The sequence below is a fragment of the Melanotaenia boesemani genome, chromosome 3 (assembly GCF_017639745.1).
Source record: "Melanotaenia boesemani isolate fMelBoe1 chromosome 3, fMelBoe1.pri, whole genome shotgun sequence".
NCBI classification, from domain to species: Eukaryota; Metazoa; Chordata; class Actinopteri; order Atheriniformes; family Melanotaeniidae; genus Melanotaenia; species Melanotaenia boesemani.
This window is the reverse complement of record NC_055684.1, coordinates 19,742,228-19,757,943: the sequence shown is the minus strand read 5'-3', so window position 1 is coordinate 19,757,943 and position 15,716 is coordinate 19,742,228. Positions and strand designations below refer to the sequence as shown.

The following is a 15,716-nucleotide window of genomic DNA, read 5'->3' as shown; positions in this document are numbered from 1 at the left end:
ATGTAAGATTATCTGCCCAACAGCTTATGTTTGGCTGCAACTGGGTCATGCACCCCAAAAAAAATCTACAACAGATTTACTGAGAAAGAAAAGATTCAGGAATCAGTGTTTAAAATGATCCAGCCAAAGTCCAGACCTCAACCAGACTGAAATACTGTACCAGGATCTGAAGAAAGCTGTGCAGAAGTGAATGCCTGTAAACCTGTATGAGCTGAGCTAATATTAAAAAGATGAACGGACCAACGTTTGTCCACCATGATAGAGACTTATAACATCATGCAGAAAACAATTACTTTAGGTTATTGCTGCTAAAGGAATGTACTTCCGCATCCATTTAGCAGCATTTCTTTGCTCAGAGTTTGCTTTTGGATTTTTGCTAATGGCTCACTATAATGTGTAATGTGCTGTTGTCCATCTAAAGTTTTATTAACCAAAATTTAGAACCAGTTACGGCGCAGATGATTCTTTTTGTTTTGTCCTGATGCACACAACTTTAGGAAAGAAGGATGTTCTCATTTCTTATCATAATTGTACTACTTGCAATTTAAAACCAAAATTGCACTTTTTAAGTTGCTGTTGAGTAAGATTATCATCTTAATTGTTCCCTGCCAGTTCATCTTTGTTTGCCTGCATGCAAATCTGTGTCTGTGATTACGAGTTTTACTTTCATACACAGGTGCTGCTGAAAGCTATAAACACAGTGGTTGATTTTCCAAATAAAACAGGTTTCACGTGTCAAACTGTCATTCTGTCTTGCTCTGTTAACAAAGAGGCAGAGACAGTTTAATCAGCCGTTTCAAAGGTAAATGAATCACCACAGGCCATCAGAGGATTCAGCCCTCGCTTTGGTGCCCAGAGATTCTAATTTTAGGGCACATCAGTCGTATAGTAGCCATAGAGCTCCCTTCATGTTCCGTCAATTCTCCAAAACCTGCAACACACTAATCTCATCACACCAAGCCCAGCAATCTATTTCCGAGTAGTCATTTTTTTTGTATCAAACATCTTCCCTACCAGTCGGCAGAGTGTGACTGCGAGAACTGGAGCTGTCCCCAGGTAACAGCCCAGGCATCCATTTGTAATGTTGATGTCTGAGCCAATAATTGAAGCCGCTTTATCAACACCTGTGTTGATAAGTGTTGGCTGCATATAGATCTCATGTTCTACAGCAGTGGTCAGGATAGGAAAAACCTTAAACCTGCAGCTACTACCATCAGATTTCTTTCCATGCTGTGACCATTGAGGGTTAAGCAACAGAGTGGTTAAAAGCAGCACATCAGCATGTCGTCCTTATAAACTGGTGTAACAACCTGAACTAAAATCAAGTCAACAAGCACACCACTTTAGTTTCATATTAAGCCCCAAAATAAAGCATATAATGCAGACTTGTGGATGAATTTCATTTCACCACAAGCTGCCTGACATCTGTGTGCGCACGGAACTCCTTCTTCACAAATTCTTAGGGTCATTATTGTCACTACGAAGGAACATATTGAAACCACGACAGCAATTATTTAAACAACAGTCGTGTTTTATGGCGGAGATACATTTAAACCATATGGAATTGCAACAAACTATTAATTTGGTGGTTTGCTGTGAAATGGATGACAAATTAAAAGACAGAGGGAAGAGAAAATGTTTTAGTAAAGTGGCACCATGAGCTGCTAGTGTAGATTTAATGATCCTTGCTAGATAGTCTTTCCAAGCCTAGTGGAAAATTCTGCTGGAGGGATGAACGGCATTCATCCAGAACCTCTCATTTGATGTTTTAATGATGATGCTGGACAACATCTCCTGTTGCAATACTGTCTTCTATAGAATTCTTAAATTTCTTCACTTTTCCATGTGAAAGAACTGTATGGGGAAATACTGTTAATTACACCATCTGCTATTCAGTACATTTTCTCTACTATATACAGTCATAGCAACTAAAGTAAATGATTTTTACGGTCTTTTGCCATTATGTGTTTACCTTACTTGGTTATAGGGTGGTGAAACAAAGAATGACTTAGAAATATGTTTACATGATTAATGCTTCACTGAGAAAAGATCTTTAGACAGATGTTCAGTGTTTAACTGTGTCCTCCCAACAAACAACAAGGAGAAATCTTTAGTTCAGTTATTTGCGTTTTTTTCATAAACCACTAATTCATTTTCTGTTTTTAGGCACATGTTAAGTGTTACCATAACAAAGTTTGATTCAGTTTAAAAATAATTCAGTTATTTAATCCAAAAAAATCTGTCCGTGAGCATGACCAAACCTTCACAAAGGTGACACCATATCACAGATCTGATTTAAAACAGTTCTGCAAGTCCTAAAGATCATGCCATCCTGTCACATCAAAGAGACAAATATATGTCTTGTTAAATATGGAACATCATCAAAAATAATGAAGGTAGAAATTGGCTTCTGCAAGATAAAGTAAACGCTAAACCCAAGTAGCAATCTGTACTAAACAGTCATTTTTCTGCATGTGTGTTTAATGTGGTTAGCAAGTCTTCCAATCAAAATAAATAAGTGGGTTATTTAGTTGTTTGTTCATACCCTTAAATACGGGGATCCCAAACTCTGGTCTTCACTGTCTTCTGGTTTTAGATGCTTCCTTGCTCCAACACACACATGTCCATTTGAGTCTACTGGATGTATACATGCAGAAGTGATGCAATGTCCAGCTGCAATTTCTGGGTGTTTTGGTACAGTTCTGAGAGCTTTAACTTCCTTTGATTTTTAAGCAGACTAACATGTTTACATTCATTTTATTTTCTGTGTTCAGTCATGCGTCTTCTTTTGAAGCCATGCAGGTTGCTGCACTGAGCAGCTGATTCCCACAGAGTACTCCCTTTCTGGTTAGTAACTACTCCCTCCTGAGTGAATCAATAACGACAATTCCGTGGTCGATGTGTACAGCTGTTGAATGGGTGAATAAGTCAGATTTTTTTTAGAGCTGACCTCATCTAGATGTGCTGCCACCAAGTGGGCGAAAATAGGATGCAACTTACAATCAGTTAAAAAAATGTGTTTATTCTATATATATTAGAATATCAAGGTGTAATCTGACCTGTACAGTAGCAAGGGCAAAGCAACTTATGGTTCAGAGGATTGCTCTTTCGGTCTGGTGTTAAGTCACTGGCAGAAGAAATTGAACCAGAAACCTAACATACATTTTAAATAAAAAAAGACAACAATAATTCCAAAAGGCCTTTAAAGATGATCAGCTTAGAAGAATCTGCAAAGGCACATGAGCACAAATGAGCTGTGCAAAGTGCAGAGCAGCATGATCACAGAGGACTCGCCCACATTCAGAGGTGATAGAAATAGAAGGGCTTTTCTATGCTCTTCAAATGTACACAGGACATGCTAAAATAACAACTCAATCTATAGATGAAAGTTGCCTTAATGTGGTTTCTGGATAACCTGTATGTGGTAGCAGCTTCTTTTTCTATTATTTCATTATGCAGATGTCATACAGGAGAAGCACTGAAATCATCAAACATTACACAACCATGTATGAATAGCAGGGAAAGAAATCACTGGTGATAGTTTGGGAAAATAGAAGGCAACGGCTACTGGTAATACCTGCAGTGACACAGTGCTCATTCTCAGCCAAGCCTCTCATCTCTGGATTCATTGTAACTGTCATTCTTTGGGTGGAAAAGTAATAAGGCTGAAACTGGCAAACAAATGTGTGCAGCTCCCTTTTCGAGGGAGCCATAATTCCATGTAAAAAGACTGCATTCATCTGCTTCTCATTAGCAAAAACACCATTTAGCATAGGAAGCATCAAGCATATATGTTAAAGAGAGGAGGTGGACTAGAGGCTGGCATGGAGCCAGTCTGAGAGGAGCTGAAGGTTAAAAATGAAAATTGGCTAATATTATGTGTTGATAATATATGTGGATTTTATTCTGTGATGTTTGATGGATGAGGAATTCACTCTTGACACATTTATTTGCTTGTTAGCTGAATGAGCTTGGATCACCATCCATCTTTTGTTTGTTAAAAAGAAAAGAAGTCATCAGTATGAATTATTATCCATCTTCTATTGCAGTTTCTTCTAATATCTCAGGTACATTTTCCTATCTGTGAAATATCCACAATGTGTGAATGGTTAGAGCATTTTAAGTTACTAAAATATGTAAATATATATATATATATATATATTTTATCCAGCTACATTGTGACACTTAGAATAAAAGCTTCGATGAAATACAAAAGTCCTGTTAAGATTAATTAAATGATGAAACAGCAGCCCAGTCACACATCAAAGTCTATAACAGCCACATTAGTCCACAGTGCAAAATGTATTAGATTAGCAATTATGGCTCCACAGTTGTGAGGTGCCTGTATTCCCTACAATGGATGTTCATGGCAGGACTCTGAAAACCCAGACGAATAGAAAACAGAATGGAGACTGTGTTTGCTTTTTATTTAATTTACTAATGATGTCAGCAAAGAAAAATGATGTCCTAAAATAATAAAAAAGTATAAATTTACTGGATAAGACACCAATCCCAGTATCTTGGGTGAAAGTCCTGACTGTAGAAGTCACATGATGGGGATTATTTTTTATTTCATTTTCATTTCATTTCATGTTTCCCAATAGAAAAGGAAAACCAAAGAAGTAGAAGAAGAAAAATAAAGCCAGTCCTACAAAAGAAACATGTAATAGATATGTCTGTCTACATGTCCAAGATGTAGTACTGTCATGGGTAGAGGAAGAAGATATTTACTTTTAATTACACATATGCATTTTTTTCATAGCTGCCTTGCACATTTTGCATTGCTCATCTTTGCACGTCCTCAAAAATGTTTGCTATGTGTTTTAAAACTCTAATATAGTAACCAATGGGAGCAGTGTAGGGATCAATTAAATGGGATGTAAGGTCAGAGGGTCAACAGCAGTAAAAATGTCAGTTTCTAAAACAAGCTTGTTGACCGACTCTGAAATGATCTGCATCTTTATGATGTGCCATTGCTGCTGCACAGTGTAAAAGATGTTTGTCTCAGTAGGTGGTGAGAGATCAAAGTGATTTTAGAAGTCCATGTGGAGACATGCAAATGAAGTGGAAACAGGGATGTTGTGTCCATGAGAATGGAGGAACCACATATTCAACACTCAGCTGAACTGACAAGATACCTGGGTGTGTTGTTGTGTGAAATCAGTGGACATCAAAAGGTCATTAAAAAAAAACAAATTTTGTCATTGCCAAATTCCCAAAATGCCTTGCCATTGTCATGACGTGCATGGTTTAGGGGCAAACCGCTGCTGTCATGTTTCTTCCGTAATCTCAAAATTTACTAAATGCTAACCTCCTCTTTCGCCTTCTTAACTGTCTTGTTTACACCCTACAAATTTGGCAACTCTGTCAGGATCTGGGCTCTCTTATGTGCAGAGTGGAATCACTTGGTAACAAGCATAGTACACAAGCAATTATATGAACAATTACTCTCACAACCAGGTCAGTAGCCTATGAAAATGTGACGTCAAAAAGCAAATGTGTTCTCAACCATTAGGGTTAAAAATCGAGTAAGAATAGAACAGGCAAAACTCAGCTTTCCATATTTTTCTGACCCTACCCTTGCTTTTTAAACCATTTGCAAGTGACATGAAGCAGTCAAGTGAAAGGACTGTTAAAGTGTGCCAAATGGGTCTAGATCCCTATGATTTATCTTCTACCCTCCACCTCCCCCACATAAGTAGCAGTATACAATATGGATGCATCCTGATGTAGTAAAATGTTGCATTTAAATAACATCATTGTGTACTACGAATCACAGTAGGATATGAGATTAAAGAATATTTACTTTATTAATCCTTGACTGGAAAATTCTAATGATTATTACTAGTAATAAAATAATAAAAATGACTCATTAATTATAACTACATCATCATGCAGAAAGTAGTGGGTGGACATTGAGTTTGTAATTCATCACCTAAGCCGTCTAGTCATATAGACAAGGAAAAAAGAGTGAAAATGTGATCATAGTATGGTTTTGAAGCTTTGTTGTGAAGCTGCAGCACAGATAATTATTGTACACTCTGACATGTATTAAACAAAGTTGATCATTAAGAAAGTGTTAAAAAGGGGTAGAACAAATAAGTTTCTTTGCTTCTGCCTACTTCTTGTCACACACATCGTGTTGTCCCTTTTGTTTTGTTTTGTGTGTCTGTTTTCATGACTGTGCTGTGAATCCTTTCATTTTTAACTTCCAAAGTTCTTTAACATTTTGATGTGCAAACTGGGCTGGAAATGGGGATGTTTCCTTGTTTCATCTGCTACTGCTAGAGTTGTCCTTTTGTACAATGTTCCTCTTCAGTCTTTGTTTTCCAGACAACCATTTAACAAGGCCCTCAGAAAAGATAAAGGGACTACGTTACAGTCAACAGTTTCCAGCAAATTTAGACCCGTGGGTGCAGGAGAATACAGCTGTTGCACTATTTTATAAAAAATGTGGTTGTAGTGATCTTGGTTATACCTTTTCTTTTAACTCAAAAATGCTACACTTTTCTCTCCATCTTAATCTGTTTATGTTGGAAAAAGTAATGTGAGAGCGATGCTTCTTGCTGCTCTGTGATGTAGACTCAGTGGTTTATGTATATTTACTGAATAAAAGTGTACCTCCCTGCTGGTCATGAGTTGATTAATGATGGAGTTGTTCATGGGAAATAAAGTGGAAGACAAATGTATCCCTGCATGTAAAACTTATGAAATAGTTCAGACTAACTCCAACTCCAGCAGTTATAACTGTAATAATAATCATGTCATAAAGAACAATATAACGGTCAGAGGAACTTTATTGGTTTAATTAAATCTTGCTATTACTTCAGCAGTTTACTTTTAACTTGTACGTTTTTTTACACTGCAACATCGGTACTTTTACTCAAGTAAAATGTGTGTATTTCTTGCAAAACTGTCGACCACTTACAAAAGTGTATATTAAATGTACATGTTCTAATTAAAAAGAAGTACAAACATCATCTGTCTCTAAGACAGCTCTATAATTTTGTTTATGACAGGGATAGTGTACTTTCATCAGTGTGCAGGAAAAAAACAGCAGAAGAAGACAGTGATGAAACACAGCTTCAATTCATGATACACTAATGATGCCCTTCTGAGGTGAACCCTAAGAAGAATGAAAGGACTCGGGCATGTAGGAAACATTAAAAAGGACTCGTGAAAGGTGAATGCAACTTTTCAAACAGATTCACGGGCAAGAGACAAGATGCTTTCGAACTCTAGTGTAAGATAATGTGTATAATCCACTGCAAGGATGTTAAGTGCACTCATTTCACACTCCATTTCACACAATGCTGCCCCAGGAAGAATCCGTGTGTATGATGACTCAGGAAACTCACAACATCCCTCTTCTTCATATTTCTGTTGTTGCTTCAACCCTTCATTGTTGGTAACGAATATTTCTCCTCTACCATTTTAGAATTAATGATATGACAGAAAAATAATAAGAGCTTAAATTCATGTTTAGTAGGAGAACTACATTAAGTCAGTGGCAGTTATTTGAAGATAAGAGATAGGGTAGGAAGATGAGATCCTTTTTTACATTTTCATCAGTGCATCTTATTAATAATAATAATTTGTGTGTGTGTGTGTGTGTGTGTGTGTGTGTGTGTGTGTGTGTGTGTGTGTGTGTGTGTGTGTGTGTGTGTGTGTGTGTGTGGTGGGGGGGCTCTAATGGAAACTTGAGGGCCACAGTTATTTTAGAGCATTCGTAGAGCATTTACATATCCTCTCTGTTTTCTGTCAGATTAAGCTATCTTTTTTCTATTTCCACAGAAACAAAAAAAGAGTGTGCAGCCATGTTTCTCTCGTCGCCAGTTGTTACTATATGGTATTATTTGGAAAACCTCCTCCAGTGAGCAGATGGCGTCTGCCAGGAGGAGAATGAAGCTGGAACCTGGGCTTTATACTCTGCACACATATTTCCCCATTTCCACAACCAACCTTTGTACAAGAAAACAACACGGGTCTGCTGGGAATTTAACCATGGGTCTGTTTTGGGAAACAGTGCGCAGGTTTGTTTATTGCTGTTTTGCTCTTGCATTCATGCAGCAGCTATAGTAAAAGCTGTGGCTACCAGGGGGAGTCTCTCTGCAGACTGGAGACCTACAGGATCAAACTCCCCCTTCTTCCCTTCATTTCAGTTGCTTTGATCATCATAGTTTCCATCAAATGAGTGTGATGTGTCCATTATTTGACCCCTTTTGCCAACAGAATGAAATGTAAACTAGTGTGGGGATTCTCTAAGGAAGGTACAGCATGCATGCAAGCTACCGAATCCTTGTGTATTATTAAGCATGGAATGAGGCTGTGCTAGTATCTCTTTATAGCTGCTTACACTCCAGCCCATGACATTTTAAAAAAAAACTTAGCAGAAGGCAAACCAGCAGTCTTATGCTGAGTCTGCACTTGTTAAACTAACTCAAAGGATGAGATAAGCCAGGGAAAGCATGGAAAAGTAAATCTGAGGCTGTTTGAATAAGCCCTGCACCTCTCTGCCAGCTACAATCTACACATAGAGTATTCCACCCAATCTCTCTCTGGGGGAGATTTCTAAAGCACGCTTTGTTGTAAGAGCCAGGTAGACTATCAGTCACTTCAGTGGTGAAGAACACACAAACAGAAATAACCCAACATAAGACATAAAATCCACCTCGTGGGAGCTCAGAGGCTGAATTAAAAGCTCTCTTTTGCTGAGTCACAGTTTTGACATAATTATCCACTGATATGAAGAATATTTCCCCTCTTGCCTGTAAGTTCAGGGGGAATGCACACAATGGCATATTTGGCTGTAATCATAGCAGCCCCCCACCATGAACTGAGCCTATGAGAGTACTAGAGCACAAAGCTAATCTCTGGCCCTGCAAATAGGCCCCAGGGAGCAGCTCAAAATGGAAGCAGTATTAAATCTTAACTTTCCTTTAGTGTCAGGTATTTATTCACCCTGTGAACTTTGACCACCAACTCTATCTTTTATAATATGCTTACAGTCAAACATAGTATCTGCAAATAAAGCGTTATACGCATCCCTGTTGACAAAAAACAACGGCCTTGAAGTAAGAACCACGCATGCCTAAGTAACCCGTTAAAGTTTGCTCTGGGGTGCACTGTGGCAGTTTCACATCAGCAGTTCCACCGCTGCCTCCTGTCTCGCTTGCATCGCCAGGAGGCTGCACATCTGCACATGCAGAGTGACTGACAATCGATGGTTCACACTCTGTTTCCCCCTCAACCCCCACATCCCCCCAACACACACACACACACACACACAGGAGAAAACACCACCCAGCCTGGGTGCTCCCCCTACCTGATTCATCTTGTTCCACGCTCGAGAGGGAGACACAGAGAGAGAGGTGGAGATGAGATAAATCTGGGGGAGCTGGGGGGTGATGAAGCGGTTGTTTGCATCCTCTTGTTGCCATTCAGAATCAAACTGGATTGACTTGTACTGAGAAAATGGTTTATCCATGGTTTGGTTAATCTGTGCTTTCAGAGCTGTAACTATAATTATATTAAAACCCTGCGGCTGCAGCAGTTTTGATGTTGAGTCATTCTTTTATCATTTTTGTGAGACTTCAGGCGCCTCTGCAGCGCAGCGAGGCACGGAGCTCCACACAAAACGCTGCGCCTTAACGCGCAAAAAACAATCAATACGCTTACAGTTCAGGGCGTTGCACTCCTAACAAACGCATATACTTTTCAAAACTGTTACAACTCTGAATCATTCATCAATGTGAGGATTAACTGTGACTTCAACGTGCGCGAAAATGTTTACGTGCATCCGTAGAAAGGTGTCGTGGACCACAACAATCTGTAATACACATCTCTTTAGTGTTCTGTCTTAACACTTCAGAAAACTGATGTCAAGGCGTTTTTTACACATTTGATTGCCGTGGATGACCTATTTTTGCAGCTTGTGTGGCTGTACTTACCCCTCTCTCCTGCCCACGAGGAATCTATATGAATTGACCCATATCCAAGGGGGGAAATCGTATTTCTTTAGGTGCATCAGTATATGAAGGGAGGATTTCCTGAGCAGTTATTGCTTAAAAAAGAAAGAGGGATAGAAAAAGAAAAAAAAAAACCTCTACACATGTTTTCTGAATAGTATCCAACAGGAATCCACGCGCATTTCGAGGCTGTGTCGATCTCCCAGAATCACTGTGAGCGCTGTCCACGGAAAAAGTGGTGCTGAAAGTCCCAAGTCCCAACTTTAGGCTGTGCGTGGATGAGAAATAAACAGCATGTCCACTGGAGCCGCTTACAGCTCCAGCAAAAAAAGAGGATCAGATTTTTACGGGATAACAGAGCGGAGAGGCGCATATCCCACACCCGAGGCGATAGCTCTTTCCAACTGATAGACGGAGGACTGTACGCGCCCGTGCATTGGCTGTGATTGATGTTGAATGCATCGCAGCCCACCGCCTTTATCAGAGAGGAAATGCACCATCAATGAACAAGGGGAGATGTGTGAATGCCAAATTACAGCATGTAATACCACCAGCGCTTTGGTAGTCGGAATGAGACATGCAGCGTTTCAATAAATTTGTTAAATTTGAACGTCGATTGGGCCGCCTACTGCTTTACCACTTCAGCACACTCAGACCTGAGTGTCGGGTTTTGCATTTAGTCGTCTCTGTAAAGTGACAATCAAGCGAAAAAGCGTCCCTGTCACTAACAGTTGGAGCTAAACAAAATATCTCAGCATTGCCTTTACTGCGCGCCAGATCATTTGGAGTGACAAAAACAAGCCGAAACTATTTTATTTTAATCAACTAATACACGTCATGAAAAGATTTGCAATCATTTCAGTTCACAACCCTCGACAACAAAGGATCTGATTTTGTTGTTCCTAATGTGCGGAAGGGTCGGCCGCCTCACACGTTACAGGTGCTGTTGCAGTCCAATGCAGCTGAGTCTGGAAGCGTTCGGGATGCTTATGCGTAAAGCATGACGAACATTTTCAAGTCCAATCACTGAGTGGGAAAACTCAATGTAGAATGTTTGGGGAGTGTATGTGTGTGCGTTTACTGAGTAACAGCAGCTCCCCTCTGCAGCAAAGTTGTAAAATTATATCCAACGGCATACCCAACGTTATCCTGCTAGAAATGACTTTTTAAGCAGGCGCGGGGATGCTGTTAGTGGAGGTTTCAGTGCGACTGATGGACTTTTTTTTTTTTTGGAAGGGTGGGGGCACTTACGTTGTTAAGAGACAAAGCACTTCCTCGTTTGTTAGTTTAAGTGCTGTCCTGAGTGACTCATTTCCCCTGATGTCCAGTAGAAGGCTTATGGTGATAATTCGGCAGCTGTTCTTTCTGCCTTCCTGATCACAGGACTGAGAAGTGTTGTCTGCAGAGGCTTTCACAGGTCTGAATGGGTCACACCTGTGGAGTGCTGGACCAACTCCACCACATCAAGGGAAAGTGGATGATGTGTGTGTGTGTAAAAAGAGAGTATAGAGGGAGGTGGGGGTTCTTAGAGGTGTGTGTGTCATGTCTCTGCGGGCCTGAAGGCAGCTGAGCCTCTGAATATTCATCACCACCTCTACTGGAGCAAATTCCTGCTACGCGATTACACTGACAGTCTCACGAGCTGTAGTGGGACCATATAAGTCATGTAAAAGAATCATAGAGCTAACTTGTCTACATTATTGAACAGTGTGTTTTACATCTCTTTATAAAGGAGCTTCTCAAACTGGTGTTCTATTTCAGTTTAACATGGATAACATAAGTAAATTATTTAGCTGTGGAGAATGGATAGAAAGCCATTTTCTTCAGGAGGCCCACTGTTGCTTCGCTTTCTGCTGCAGTACACTGGGAGACAACCTTGTTAAGCATGCCTGCTCCAAGGATAACATGTTGTGCAGCTAAGTCCTCCACATCCCTCTCTGCAAGACAAACTCTGGAGATTACTTGTTTCAATTAGCTATGGGGCGGAAAGAATTTAAGCCATGTTAATTCCAGTCACTAGTGAAAATCCCAGTCAAAAAGACCAGCCACTCAGGCATAATCACCTGCCCCCAGTTGTCTCTCATTTCTTGGATACATTAGAGGAATTAATCAAAATGTAAATTCTTTGGGGGTCACAAGAATATTCACTTCACTGATGAAATTCACTGAAGATGAGAACTTCCACAGTTTTTGTATGATTTAAAAGAAATTTCTGTTCATGAAATCTCTGGCCTCATTTGTGTTTCCCCACCAAGAGTCTCTTTTTCTCAGATTTGAGTGTAGAATAATTTGTTTAATTAAATTAGATATGATTAAAATGAATGAGGAAACATAACAATTAAATAAAAATGTTGATAAAAACTATGAGAAGAAGTAGGAGGAGACATGAATGCTCCTCATTCAACTCCAACATAAATCTAAATGTGATGTCTGTGTTATATTCTTTCATCAATGTCTGTGTTGTTGTATATATAAATATAGACTGTAGCAGTGGGAGACACAGGAATGAGTCACTTTGTCACTCTGGTTTGAAGCAATATTTTACAGTGATGAAACAGGGCAGCCAGGTCAGACTGTCTGACCACGGCTGCTCCATGTGAGAGGGATACGTGTTGTTGAGGTTCTGGCTGGCTGGCTGACAGTTGTCACAGGTGAATCCTTTGATCCCTGACAGCTTATTTACCAACTATAACTTGATCTGTGATACAGAGGAGGAAAATCAGTTCTTAGGAACACCTCAAAATGAATGCAAAAATCAAGCAGTCATCCCACTAAAAGATGACAGAATGAGTACTTCTATTAGACATAACCATGAAAGTGTTGATCAGTTGTGCATAAAGGTTTTGTGATATTAGTGTTTCTATCATGCAATAACTGTGAAAAGTTGTTTCTTAAATCCCGGACAATCAATGGTACTTGTTTCTGATGTTGAGTTTGTACTTCTAATAACAGGTGGGTTTGTTTTTACATTAGAATGATTTAAGCTTTGGCACATAAAGTCAATTCACTTGTTTTATATACTTTTTTTAAGTATGCTACTGATTGGATGAAAATGTATGGAAAGATGAGCTTGTTGTAACTGGCATGATAGCAGCACCTAGTGGTCGTGACGCATAATATCATGTTCAAATGAAAACTGCATCCTAACAGCTACTGTATTAAGTATTCTGCATCATATTGCATCAACAATATGTTTTGTACAACAAATAATGCACTTACGTAATGGCTGTAAATACAAGCAGTCAAATTCTGAATTTAAGCCCTGTACTTACATTAAAGTCACAGTTATTTATGTTGTTTTATGCACATATTTAAGCATGTAGATTTTCCCAGCTGGCAGAAATGTTCTGTTCTCATTTAGTCTTCAACGGTTAACCCTTTTGAGAGGATTTAATATAAGCTAACTTTATGCTATATCTGAGATGACAGAGTAATAATTTTAGATTATGTCAACTTGCTGATGCCTTCAAGCAAAGGATCCAGCACAGAGAGAGCAATGTCACCTTAATCCAAGAAAATTGGGCTGTGTGTGAAGCTAAGCATAATCTAGTTTAGCCTTGGGCCAGACAACACAATCTCCTCCTTATTTAGTCATTAATGTGCATATTTACCTGCAGAAACAAGGTGCTAGAAAGGTTAATGTTTCCAATATCTTTGCAGTCTTCTATTAAACAAACACTGCAGTATAGCCTTTGGTTGTGTGGCATCCTTTGGGATTGCCCTGTTATAAGATACAACACCAAACAGAATTTCCCATCTTATTCACGTTGCCACAGTCTGGCTGCTACAGCTCTGCCATTCTGCTACATGACTGCTGGCACTATGCTGTGTCTATTTCTAAATCACTTTCTTTATTTGGATGAAGGATCATATCAAGTTCATGAGATTTTTGCATTCCCTGTACGCTCTTCTAAACATAAAGTTACTCCAAACAAAAACAAGTAGAGCTTACTGAGCACAGTAACTGGTATTTGTGGGGGAAAAAGAGCAAAATAAAATCAATATGTTTGTGTGTAAATTCCAGTGTTGTGGTACATGCTAGTTTCTTTGTAGACGGAAGTCAATTCCACCTCCAGCATTCAACTTCAAAAGTATATGAAACAACACAAGACTGAAAGGAGTGGCGAATCAATCAGTCAGCCTGAAGGTAGGTAGGTGGAACAGTTGGTGAAGGGTGAACCCCTTGCAGGATCATGTTGGTAGCAATAGAAGGGATGAGGCCTCCGAAAAGGGCAAGCCAAATTTTGCGGTTCATCTTGGGATGCAGGAAGGACTGTCCTCAGACTGAGGGTCAGACAGTTGGTTCTGGATCCGGCAGAAGGCTGGCAGGGAGGGCCGACTCTGGCACTGATCGAACCTTGAGGAGACAGGGCGTCAGCTGGGAGGGCTGACTTTGGAGGAGCCTGGGTTGGCATCTGTATCAGCCAGCTCCAGAGCAGACCTGACGTCTGTGACACAAGCCGAGGCTGAAACAGCGGCGGTGACGGCCGGTTCAAAAACACTCTCTAGGACAGGCTTGTCGTCGGCTGTCCATGAAAGGAGCTGCGCGTCAGAAGACTCGTGGAGCAGTTATCAGTATCTTAAACATAACTGCTAATCAAAAGTAAGCAACATGATTCCTAATATCTAGTTGTGTCGTATCGATGTGCATTTTGAAAAAGTATGTCATCCGTTATTTTGTCATTTAGATACAGCATGAGATGTCGGATTATGATAATCTAAGGGTGCAGAATTCTGCAACTGTAAGTCTTTTGTGTCAGTGTTTAAAATCTTTTCTCAGGTCATGTGGAAGTATAAGTCTGAGTCAGTATTTCTATTAAGAAACTTTGATCTGGTATGAATGATTAAGATCCAAACTCAAGTGCAGCTTATTAGGTTAACACTTCTTAAAATGCGATTAAGTACCTTTTACAATAGTGTTTAAACCCAACCAAATGTAGCTTTAGACAGACTTTAAATCCCACCCAAGCATAGAGTAGATACTTTGTGAATTCATCTGATGTTTCCATTGTAACCAGTAAACTTCCTTGTTTCACTCAAGATCTCCACTGGTTTTTTCGTCTATGCAGTTTCATCTGAGCATCATCTGTCTGATCTTTTCTTTTTCACCCGTCACTGTCTATTTAGTTTCACCAATTTTGCACAAAGCAGCAGCTTTGAGAGCACAAATTTCTCCATGCATGACTCATGTCCCTAGACTTTTCTAAGAATGCAAGTTTTTACACAGAGCTGGATGCAAGAGTACAGTCTCCAACAACATGCAACTATTTATAGCCTGTATATGAACAAAAAAAAGGAAGAAAAGAAAAATCACAAATCAAAGTAAAGGAGGTATCATATATGGTGTAGAAATAAATGTGGAGTATCTAATTGAATGGGGAGTTGCCTTATGAGCACAGATAATTAAACTGTCAAAGACTTTATAAAAAATACTATAAATCTGGCAACCGAGTCTCTCTTCATCAAAACCTGGCTCATGCTGAAGTGTACTTACTGAAAGAAGTCAGCGCCCTCTTTTGGACAGGGCAGCAACTGTAATCTTTGTGCCTGTGTGTGAACAGTTCACCAGAGACTTGCAAAAAAAAAAAGAAAAAAAAAAGGGGGGTTGCCATAGCAACTGCAGATAGTAAAAGTGCAGCCTCTTGAGTGACCCTGTGCAGATATGTTTAATTGTGTGAGGCTCTGTCTCATTTGCCTCTATTAAAACAGACAGAAATGAGGTGAAAAAGAAGAGAGGATTTATTGCTC

The 15,716-nt window shown here is 39.6% G+C and overlaps 1 protein-coding gene across 1 annotated transcript in view; it reads right to left on the bottom strand.

Annotated features, from left to right (window-relative positions):
- The window catches only part of LOC121637246 (metabotropic glutamate receptor 4-like), a 218,966-nt gene extending 208,537 nt beyond the window's left edge, over positions 1 to 10,429 (bottom strand). Inside the window, exon 1 of the mRNA XM_041981278.1 lies at positions 9,951 to 10,429. The gene's annotated coding sequence lies outside the window, so the exon portion shown is untranslated. The remainder of the gene's footprint in view (positions 1 to 9,950) is intronic.
- Positions 10,430 to 15,716: the final 5,287 nt, after the last annotated feature.